The following is a 10,179-nucleotide window of genomic DNA, read 5'->3' on the forward strand; positions in this document are numbered from 1 at the left end:
AGAGTGGCTCACCAATTCGGTCCTTGTACGAAAAAAGAATAGTGAATGGAGAATGTACGTTGATTACACCGATCTCAATAAGTACTACCCTAAAGACCCCTTCGGCTTACCATGCATAGACGAGGTCATAGATTCAATAGCTGATTGTGAGCTCTTGTGCTTCCTCAATTGCTATTCTAGTTATCACCAAATATCCTTAAAGGAGGAAGACCAGATCAAGACTTCGTTCATCATACCCTTTAGTGCCTATTGCTACACCACCATGTCCTTTGGGCTAAAGAATGCCAGTGCCACCTACCAAAGGGCTATCCAACGATGCCTCCAAGAGCAAATTGGGAAGAACGTCGAGGCCTACATCGATGATATGGTGGTTAAGTCTAAGACTGCCGATAACCTCATTGCTGACCTCGATGAAACCTTCCAGAACCTGAAGAAATTCCAATGGAAGCTTAATCCCACTAAGTGCATATTCGGTGTTCCTTCTGGTATACTCCTAGGCAACGTTGTTAGCCGCCACAGCATCGAAGCAAACCCAGAGAAGATAGAAGCAGGTCGCCAAGATGAAACCACCAACCTACGTAAAGGATGTCCAGAAGCTAATAGGATGCATGGTGGATTTAAGCCATTTCATATCCCGATTAGGGGAAAAGGGCTTACCTTTCTTCAAGCTGCTCAAAGCTTTGGGGAAGTTCACCTAGATGCCTGAAGCCAACAAGGTCTTTGATGAGCTCAAACAATTCCTCACTGACGCCTCCAGTTATGATAGCACCATAGCCTGGTGAAACCTTATTAGTCTACATCGCCGCAACCAACCATGTTGTTAGTACGGTCATTGTCATTGAACGAGAAGAAGCTGGACACACCTATAAGGTTCAATGCCCTATATATTTCATTAGCAAAGTCCTAAATGAGTCTAAGGCTTGGTATCCTTAGGTCCAAAAACTATTGTACACTATCCTTATTACGTCTAGGAAGCTCCACCATTACTTTAAGACGTATCAAGTAGCAGTGGTTACTGAGTATCTGCTGGGCGACATCCTACGTAATAAGGAAGCCAATGGCCGCATCATTAAATGGGCGTTAGAGATTGACATGTACTCCATTGATTTCAGGGTATGCCAGACAATAAAGTCTCAAGTGCTCACTAACTTCATCGCCGAATGGACCGACATGCAAGCTCCTATCTCAACCGATCGACCCGATCACTAGGTCATGTACTTTGATGGCTCCCTCAACCTTAACGGTGCTGGGGTAGGTATATTTTTTATTTCTCCATCTGAGGATCACCTCTGAATTCATTTTCTAGCCTCCAATAACACCGCTGAGTAAGAAGCTTGTCTCCATGGTCTCCGTATTGCGGTCGAACTTGGTGTTAAACGCTTCTTGGTTGACGGTGACTCCATGCTTGTCATTAATTAGGTCAACAAAGATTGGTCTTGTACCAGTGAAAAGATGGATGCTTACTACTTGGAAATTAGAAAGTTGGAGGGCAAGTTCTATGGTATTGAATACCACCATGTCGTACGAGATAAGAACCAAGCAGCTGACTAGCTATGTATGCTAGGGTCGACTAGGGCCAAGGTCCCAGTTGGTGTCTTTGTCTAGGATCTTCAAACTCCATCCATTAAGCAGGAGCAAGCAGTTCACGAAGCTTCCCCTACCGAGCAATTGGTCATGGTAATTCCCGTGTGGAGCAGTGATTAGCGAGACCCTTTTATCAAGTACTTGACCACCACAAAAAATAACCGGCTGACAAGACCAAAATGGAACACCTAATTCACCGCAGCAAGCATTACGCGCTAGTCGATGGCAAGCTAATGCGGAAGAATACAAAGGAGGAATTGCTTTAGAAGTGCATATCATAGGAAGGAGTGGAATTGCTTCAAGAAATCCATGCTAGATCCTACAGCAACCACGTAGCCTCTAGAAGTTTGGTCGACAAAGCCTTCGAAGTAGGTTTCTACTGGCCTTCAGCAGTAGTAGATGCCAAAACACTCGTCCGACGGTGTGAGGGTAGCCAATTTTTCGCCAAATAGATCCACGTTCTAGCGTAGGCTCTGCAGACAATTCCTGCCTCTTGGCCATTCACATGATGGGGTCTAGACATGATTGGGCCATTCAAGAAAGCCCCCGGCGGATTCCGATGGGTTTATGTCTCTATTTAAAAATTCTCCAAGTGGATCAAGTACAAGCCACTCGTCCAGTCTACAACAAAGAAAGCAGTGGACCACTTCAACGACATCATCCATAGGTTTGGACTGCCGAACAGTATCATCACCAACCTTGGTCCTACATTTATCGGCAATGAATTCTAGGATTTCTATGAGGATTAGTGCATATCCATTAAGTATGTATTGGTCGCACACCCTAGGGCCAATGGCCAGGTTGAGCGAGCGAACGACGTGATTTTAGATGCCCTGAAGAAGAGGTTATATGAGAAGGATTAGAAACATCCGGGCAAATGACTCAAAGAACTACCAGCTGTGGTTTGGGGAATTAGGACCCAACCCAGTCACAATACTAGAGTCTCCCCCTATTTCTTGGTGTTCGGATCAGAGGCCGTGCTACCTGCCGATGTTGCTTTCCGAGCACCAAGGATAGATAATTATGATGAAGAGAACAACGATCAGGCATGACAAGACGATGTCGACCAACTTGAGGAAGAACGCTTGGTCACATGTGTTTGGACGGCCAAGTACTTGGATAGTCTACGTAAGTACTACAACCACAATATCCAGGAGCGATCCTTCATGGTCGGCAATATGGTACTCTGGAAGAGACAGAAGACCATCGGGATGCACAAGCTATCTTCACCTTAAGTGGGTCCATACATCATCAAGGCTATGACCCGACCAGGGGCATATAGGCTCTGTGATCAAGACAGCATTGACATCCCTAATTCCTGGCACATCGAACGCATTAGGCGTTTCTATCCTTGTGACGTTCTACAAAAAGATATGTACCTTTTTATGTATATATGTATTTCAATAATGATTCTATCCGTGATGTTTTCTTCATTTGTTTTCCATAAGTTTTCTTCAAATGACTTTTCTCCATGCTAAACATTTTTAAGATGATGCATACTATTGCCATTCAAATTGGACTGCACCTTCGCCTTGGTCAGACACGCTCAAGGGCTTTGCCTCCCCACGCGAATTGACTCTGCTAGGCTCTGATTATGCCTGTTTGCCTATGACTCTGCATAACTGTTGTGCCACTTGAGCCGTCGTGCTGCTCAAGACATCGTGCCATCATGCCACCGAGCCACTGAGCGAGGTGCTAAGTGAGCCGCCTGAGTCATAATAAAGCCACAGTCTCCATATTTCACCGTGTCGATGAAATATGGTCGGCAGTCTACCTAGGGGTATGCCCAAGGTAGTAGATTATCGGCAGACAGATGCGCAAGCCCCAAACAAGATGGTGATGCAAGACAGACACGAGGTTTTATCCAGGTTTGGCCACCGAGAAGGCGTAATACCTACGTCCTGCGTCTGATTTGTATTGCTGTATGTCAATGAGAGATGTTTTTTAGAGGGGTCCATTGCCCACCTTATATAGTCCGAGGGGCAGGGTTACAGATCTGGAAACTAATCCTAGTCAGTTACAATTGCCATATGTGGCCAGATAAGGATTCCTATTCTAACCGACCAGGATCCTGCTTGGTCACCAAATCCGTCTTGATTCCTTGTGCAGGACTCCGATCAGGTTAACTGGGCCAGCACGTCGTCTTTCGGGTGGACCGAACCCATCGATCCAGGCCAGCCCAAACTTAGCCATAAGGGTATAGGGGTTAATACCCCCACAGCTAGTCCCCGAGCATCATGTATTATGCTGCGACATGCCATTTTAACCTTCTCCGACAAGTGAGGCTTGAGCCCTTGATGCCTCCGACCACCGTCATCACCGGAGAAGTAGGTTGTCCGAAGAATGTATGGTGCTCTTAAGAAAAAAGAAAAAGATTTCTTGTCCTGAGAAGTGTGCCCACTTGTATTTCTGAAAAGAAATGTAAGTGGTCTTGAAGCATAGTGTCCTTGAACATCAAAAGCGTAGGGGTCGAAAAACAAACACATTCACCGCAAGGTGAAGTGTGCCCACTTAGTCCCCGAGCCTGGTAGTAGGTAATGTAGGCACGTGGTGCCAGGGTCTAAAAAGAAGTCCTAGTTTAGTTAAAAACCAAATTGCCGTACAGGCAAAACAAGATGCACCGGCAGGTGCATCGTACCGACGTAGTCCCTGAGCTTGCTGGAAGGCGAAGTATGAGCCTTGTAGCAAGGTCTAAAGAAATGTCTCTTAACTATATGTGAGTATAAATCACATGTAGCCAAGGAAAACCATTATTCAAGCAGTGGTCGGTGCAGTCCCCGAGCACATTATTAATCCTTACAATCATTCAAAGCACAGGGGTCGAAAAAACAAACACATTCACCGCAAGGTGAAGTGTTCCCACTTAGTCCCCGAGCCTGGTAGTAGGTGACGTAGGCACGTGGTGTCAGGGTCTAAAAAGAAATTCCGCTAAAGTTAATAATCCAATTGCCGTACAGGCAAAACAAGATGCACCGGCAGGTGCATCGTACCGACGTAGTCCCCGAGCTTACTGGAAGGCGAAGTATGAGCCTTGTAGCAAGGTCTAAAGAAATGTCTCTCAACTGTATGTGAGTACAAATCACATGTAGTCGAGGAGAGCAAAACTCCGAGTAGTGGTCAGGAGAGTCCTCGAGCACAGCAGTGGTCGTAAAAAGTCATCGTGGTCGGAGCAGTCCCCGAGCATAGTAGTGGTCTGGGCAATCCACAATCGCGTGCACCGCTTGTACTATTATTTGGTGTATTTATTTGTCGCCTTATTCTGCCAAGCCCAATCTGACACGTCTGGTCAAAAAAGCAAACAGGTATAGCACGGCGTTCTGCCCTCTTACTCTTTCTGGCAAACTGTCGCTTGGCACCTGTATGGAGGTGCGTTAGTGTGGGCCCTCTCACTTTATCATCGAAGAGGCGCATACACTGTAAACGAAGGGGCACATTTATTGGCGTAGATCTCGAGGTGGTGTGAACAACCGTCCACTGCGCGTGCGCACGTCTCCCAAGAATCTTGGGCGGCCGAAACGATGGAACTCTTTGTTATTTATAATGTAGATCTGGCAAGTTACTGACACCGTTCCCCATTGTCATTCGCCGCCGCAACCTTCGTCTTCCTCTTGCCGAACCCTATTCCTCCAATAATCACTGCCAACCCCTTCGCCACCGCATCCACCCCCTTAGAAAGGATAGACTAATGGCGAAGAGAGACGCCCAGAAGAAAGGCGGAGTCATGGCGAAGGAGTGGTGGAAGTCACGGAGCAATGAACAGACCATCAAAGACCTCGTCGCCATGGGGGTGCTCCACAACAAGGCACTCGCTGGACGGCGCGCGCCGGAAGGAGAAAGCTTCCCTGATCCACAACCAGGTGAGATTGTGGTTTTCGAAGATTTCTTCAAGCGGGGTTTTGGGATTCTAGTGCACCCTTTCCTTCAGGGTCTCTGCTTGTATTACGAGATTGGGATTTGCAATCTGCTTCCCAACTCGATTCTTCTTGTCTCCACCTTCATCCATCTCTGCGAGGCTTATGGTGGCTTCCAGCCCCATTTCGACCTCTTTCGCCACCTGTTCTGTCTTCGGAAGAAAGGGAGCGGTGGCTCGAAGATCGCCGGAGGCGTCTACCTGAACCTGCGCGACGGCATGAAGGCTCAATACTTGCACTGCCCCTGGAACACCTCACTGGACGAGTGGTACAAGAAGTGGTTCTACATCCATGAAGAGCCAAACACCATCACCCTATGCGACATGGGGCTGATTCCAGAGAAGAAGAATAGCTGGTCGGAGAAGCCCGAGAACTTGGAGCAGATCGCCGAACTGCTCGGGATGATCCCGTGGGGAAGGCTCGATGGCCCAAGCGTGGTTGGCAACTTCATCAGCCGAAGAATCCAGCCCTGCCAGAAGAGGATTCATCCAGGCTTCGAGTACCAAGGAGGCGCTGATCCAACGAGGACCAGGAAGGAGCCGCTCGACAAGATGGAAATCAAGGCCAGGATTGGAGAGCTGTTCAACCTGGCCGATCCCAATTATGTTGGGCTGAACGCCATCGAGCACGCCTTCAAGCTGGCTCGACCTCCCCCAAAGGTAAATGATGCCTCCTTTTAACTGTAGAGTCATGTTATAGCAAGAAAATAACTATTTGTCCCCGTTTTGTGTCTCAGTTTAATGGTCATGACCGGGCAGCAGTGTTCGTGTCGCCTCCCCCTGGTGTAGAATGGCCGCAAGCTACCGGCCCAGCCGCCTAGACCAGTGCCAGGACCGATGACGTCCACTGGGCGGTACTCGAGACTATGGACGACGCATCAACTAGAGCCGCTGGCAAGCGTCCGGCTGCCAGCAAACGACGCCAAGCCATCTTCCCCCTGTCGGACGACGAAGCAGAGGATGCGGACATCTTCCGGCTCATCCCTCGAAAGAGGAGAAGGCAAATGGGGTCGACGAAGCAGGGTGGCTCCTCTATGCCAGCAGTGGTCACATCACCTACCACTGCAACACAGAGGATAAACGAGGGAAGCATCGAGCATCATACCCCGACGCCTGTACCGGAGGTGGAAAGAGTCCCGGTGGAAACTGCCGAGCAAGCGGAGCAGGGGCGGTCGAGGAGACGTTCCTTCGCCACATCATTCCGCAAATCGAAGCTATAAGTATCTATATTTTTTATGTAAGCTTGCAATTTGCATTGGATACTATTATCGTCTGAACTTGTCTCTGATGCATTAGATCGGCACCCACCGAGAGCCCCGACCAGCTAGCCGGGTGCGGCACAACTTCGCCAGCAACGGTAGGACAAGCTGCCCAGCAGCCAGCCGTGGAGGGGCCTGTAGTAGGAACTCCACCTAGACCTCAGCAGGTGGTCGACCAGACGCTAGTCCCCGAGCGGCTAATCGAGAAGACAACCGAGCAGAGTACAAGTGCTCCGAGCACGAACCCTGCTGAGGCGGATACCATGGCGCCAAGGGAGCCGGATCTAGCCGAGGAGCAGCAGCCAGAAGTGGCCCAGAACGTTCTTGCCGACGCGACGGCTCGTGGAAAAGCCCTGGTGGTCATGGAGTCTGCAAACTCCAGACCAGCACCGCCTCCCGAACAGGAGGCTGAAGAGGAAGAAGTGGAAGAGGTCCTGGGCCGTCCCCAAGATAGGCGACAACATGTATATGTGTCGCGCTATCGGAACGATGAATGGGTCATGCACGAAGAAATCCCAGAGGTCGAAGAGACCTTAAGAGTCGAACGGGCGGCCAAGCGTCTGGTGACAGAAGTCCAGGTATATTTGGCTTGAGTCCTTGACCCTGTTGTGTAGTCGAACTGTCTGACGTAGCTTGTCTGTATGCAGGACTTGATGAAAACTGCAAAATACCAAAAAAGGTGCTTCGACCAGATTGAAGGGATCACGGCGACCAATAAGGAACTGGCGGCCGAAGTGGAACGCTTGCGGCGCCAACTTGAAGCCGCTGACCAGGAGAGGACAGAGCGAGAAGCACAGAATCAAAACCTGGTCGGCCAGCTCAATAACAAAGAGCTAGAGAAAACAAGTAAGTTTTCACCTTATCATAGCAAGTGCAAGACTTGTGTTATTGTGTTCTTGGAAGTAACAGCTGTAATGCAGGTTTAGAAGCTGAAGTGACCCGCCTCCAGGGGGAAAATAGCCGTGTGACCGTAGAATGTGGTCGCCTGAAGGAGGACAATGAGAAACTGGCACGCAGCCAGTCTGAACTCCAAGACCACACTACCAAAATGAAGGATGACCTGAAAAGTAAGCATTCCAGATCACCTTTCTCACTCTGTCGCCCACCTTGCCTTATCGTGTCATCACATTTGATGTCTTGTACTGCGTTCAGTTTTGAAAGTCAATGCCAAGAGGCACCTAGAGGCCATGATCAAGGAGCATGATGACTGGAAAGCACGATGCCTCAAGGCCACCGAGGAGCGGGACACGTGGAACAAGCGGTGCCAAGAAATGGCAACTGGCATTGTGCCCGTCCTCGACCTTATCGACCCGACGCTCACAGAGGAAGAGCTAAGGACGCCCTAGCTCGGACTGGTCGAGAGATGCAAACAAGCATGGGGATGGTTCCAAGAGTTTGTGAAGGAGGCGGGTGAGTACACGGGTGCCCATGTGCTAAGCATGGTGCGTGCTCACTACCCCCTGATCGATCTCAAATGCCTAGAGGCTGGGTACCCGAAGGAGATAGACCCAGGCAAGGCAGAAGAGCTTCAGACGGCCCAGCTGGACTTGTCGTCAAAGATAATTGGCGATATTAACCTGTGTGGAGGTGGGACAGCACCTGTACAGGGTATGCCATCGACAAGCTAGCTGGAAATGCCATCAGCTGCAAGCCAACCGACGAAGCCTGTGGTCTCGACCAGCCAGGCACCGGCGGGGCCATCCCCTTCAGCTCGACTAGCGCAAGAGTCCCCGAGACTCGAGTAGGGTATCAGAGGCGGCGAGCAGTAAATGCCATGCGCCCCGACCAGCCAATATAATAGGCTTAGAGCTGTAGAAGGAGGACATAGTTGTGTTATTATAAACTGGAGCCTCTTCAGGCAAGCTTGTAATAACGTAACTGTATATCATTATAAGCTTGTTTGCTTTATACAAAACATATTTAAGCTTGAATTTTTTTGTTGGTGTAACTAAGTGGGAACGTGTTAACGTTCTGTTTAGTTGTACCGTTTTGCTCAACACATCATCCCGAAGAGTTTGTGTGGCCCTAGTTTGGCATGTGGTCGGAGTGTGAGGTGCTATGACCTGTGCACATGTGGACGCGAGCAAGTCAAACCAGGGAGGACCTGCCGATCACCCACAACGTAGAGAGCGGATCCCATGCACGTGTTGGGAGGAACCGGAGACAGGGCCTACTCCAAAAACCGTAGAAGGAGTGGTGGTCGGCTTGTACTGGCTAAGTTAGAATAACCATAAAATTCGGAGTGACACATTGGAGTGGTCGGAGAAATCATAATTGCTTTATTAAAGTAAATCGAAAATACAAGTAGAGTACATATCTCAGTAGTTAAGCATAGAAACGTCTAAGCTTGTCGATGTGCCACGAGTTTGGTACGTCCGTGCCGTCCAGGTGAGCTAACCTGTAAGATGTTGGACGTGTGACTTCCTTGATCATGAAGGGTCCCTCCCATGGGGTTGTGAGTTTGTGGACACCAGCCTGGTTCGTCTTCCACTTCAGGACTAAGTCCCCGACCACGAAGAAATGCTCTTTAACGTTCTTGTTGTAGTACCTGCGCAAAACAGCAAGGTATTTGGCCGTGCGTACACAAGAATCGAGCCTTGTCTCTTCTGCGCTGTTGACTTCTAGCTCCCGTACTTCATTGACCTTGCCCTCGTCGAAGTTCTCTACCCGTGCTGATCTGAAAGCTATATCTGGTGGGAGGACTGCCTCAGCGCCGTAAACCATAAAGTATGGTGAGACGCCGGTGTTACGACTGGGCTGAGTTTGGAGGCCCCAGACCACGGCTGGTAACTCCTTGAGCCATCTTCCGGGAGCTTTGTCGTTTTCTCTGTACATCCTCTTCTTTAGTGCGTCCAAGATCATGCCATTTGCCCGCTCGACTTGTCCATTAGCCCTAGGGTGCGCCACCGAGACGTATTTTACTACTATGCTCCTTTCATCGCAGAAGTCCCAAAAAGCGTTCCCGGTGAACTGAGTACCCAGATCAGTAATGATGCTGTTGGGTACGCCGAAACGGTGGATGACCTGGTCGAGGAACGTGACAGCCTTCTCTGAGGATGCCTATACCAGAGGCATGTATTCTATCCACTTAGAAAATTTGTCAATTAGCATGAAGACGCATGTAAATTTCCCAGGAGCCGGTTTGAAAGGCCCAATCATGTCTAGTCCCCAGCACGTGAAGGGCCAAGAGGCTAGAATCATCTGGATCTCATGTGCTGGTACATGGGTTCTCTTGACGAAGAACTGACAACCCTCACAGCGGCGGACTAGCTTCTCTGGGTCGGCTACTGCTGACGGCCAATAGAACCCTGCTCAGAAAGCCTTACCGACCAGTGTTCTTGAGGCCGCATGGTTGCCGCAGGAGCCAGAGTGGATTTGACCCAGGAGATGCTCACCTTCCTCCTGGGTTATACACTTCATCAAGAT

Source organism: Miscanthus floridulus, chromosome 11, assembly GCF_019320115.1.
Source record: "Miscanthus floridulus cultivar M001 chromosome 11, ASM1932011v1, whole genome shotgun sequence".
Classification (NCBI taxonomy): domain Eukaryota; kingdom Viridiplantae; phylum Streptophyta; class Magnoliopsida; order Poales; family Poaceae; genus Miscanthus; species Miscanthus floridulus.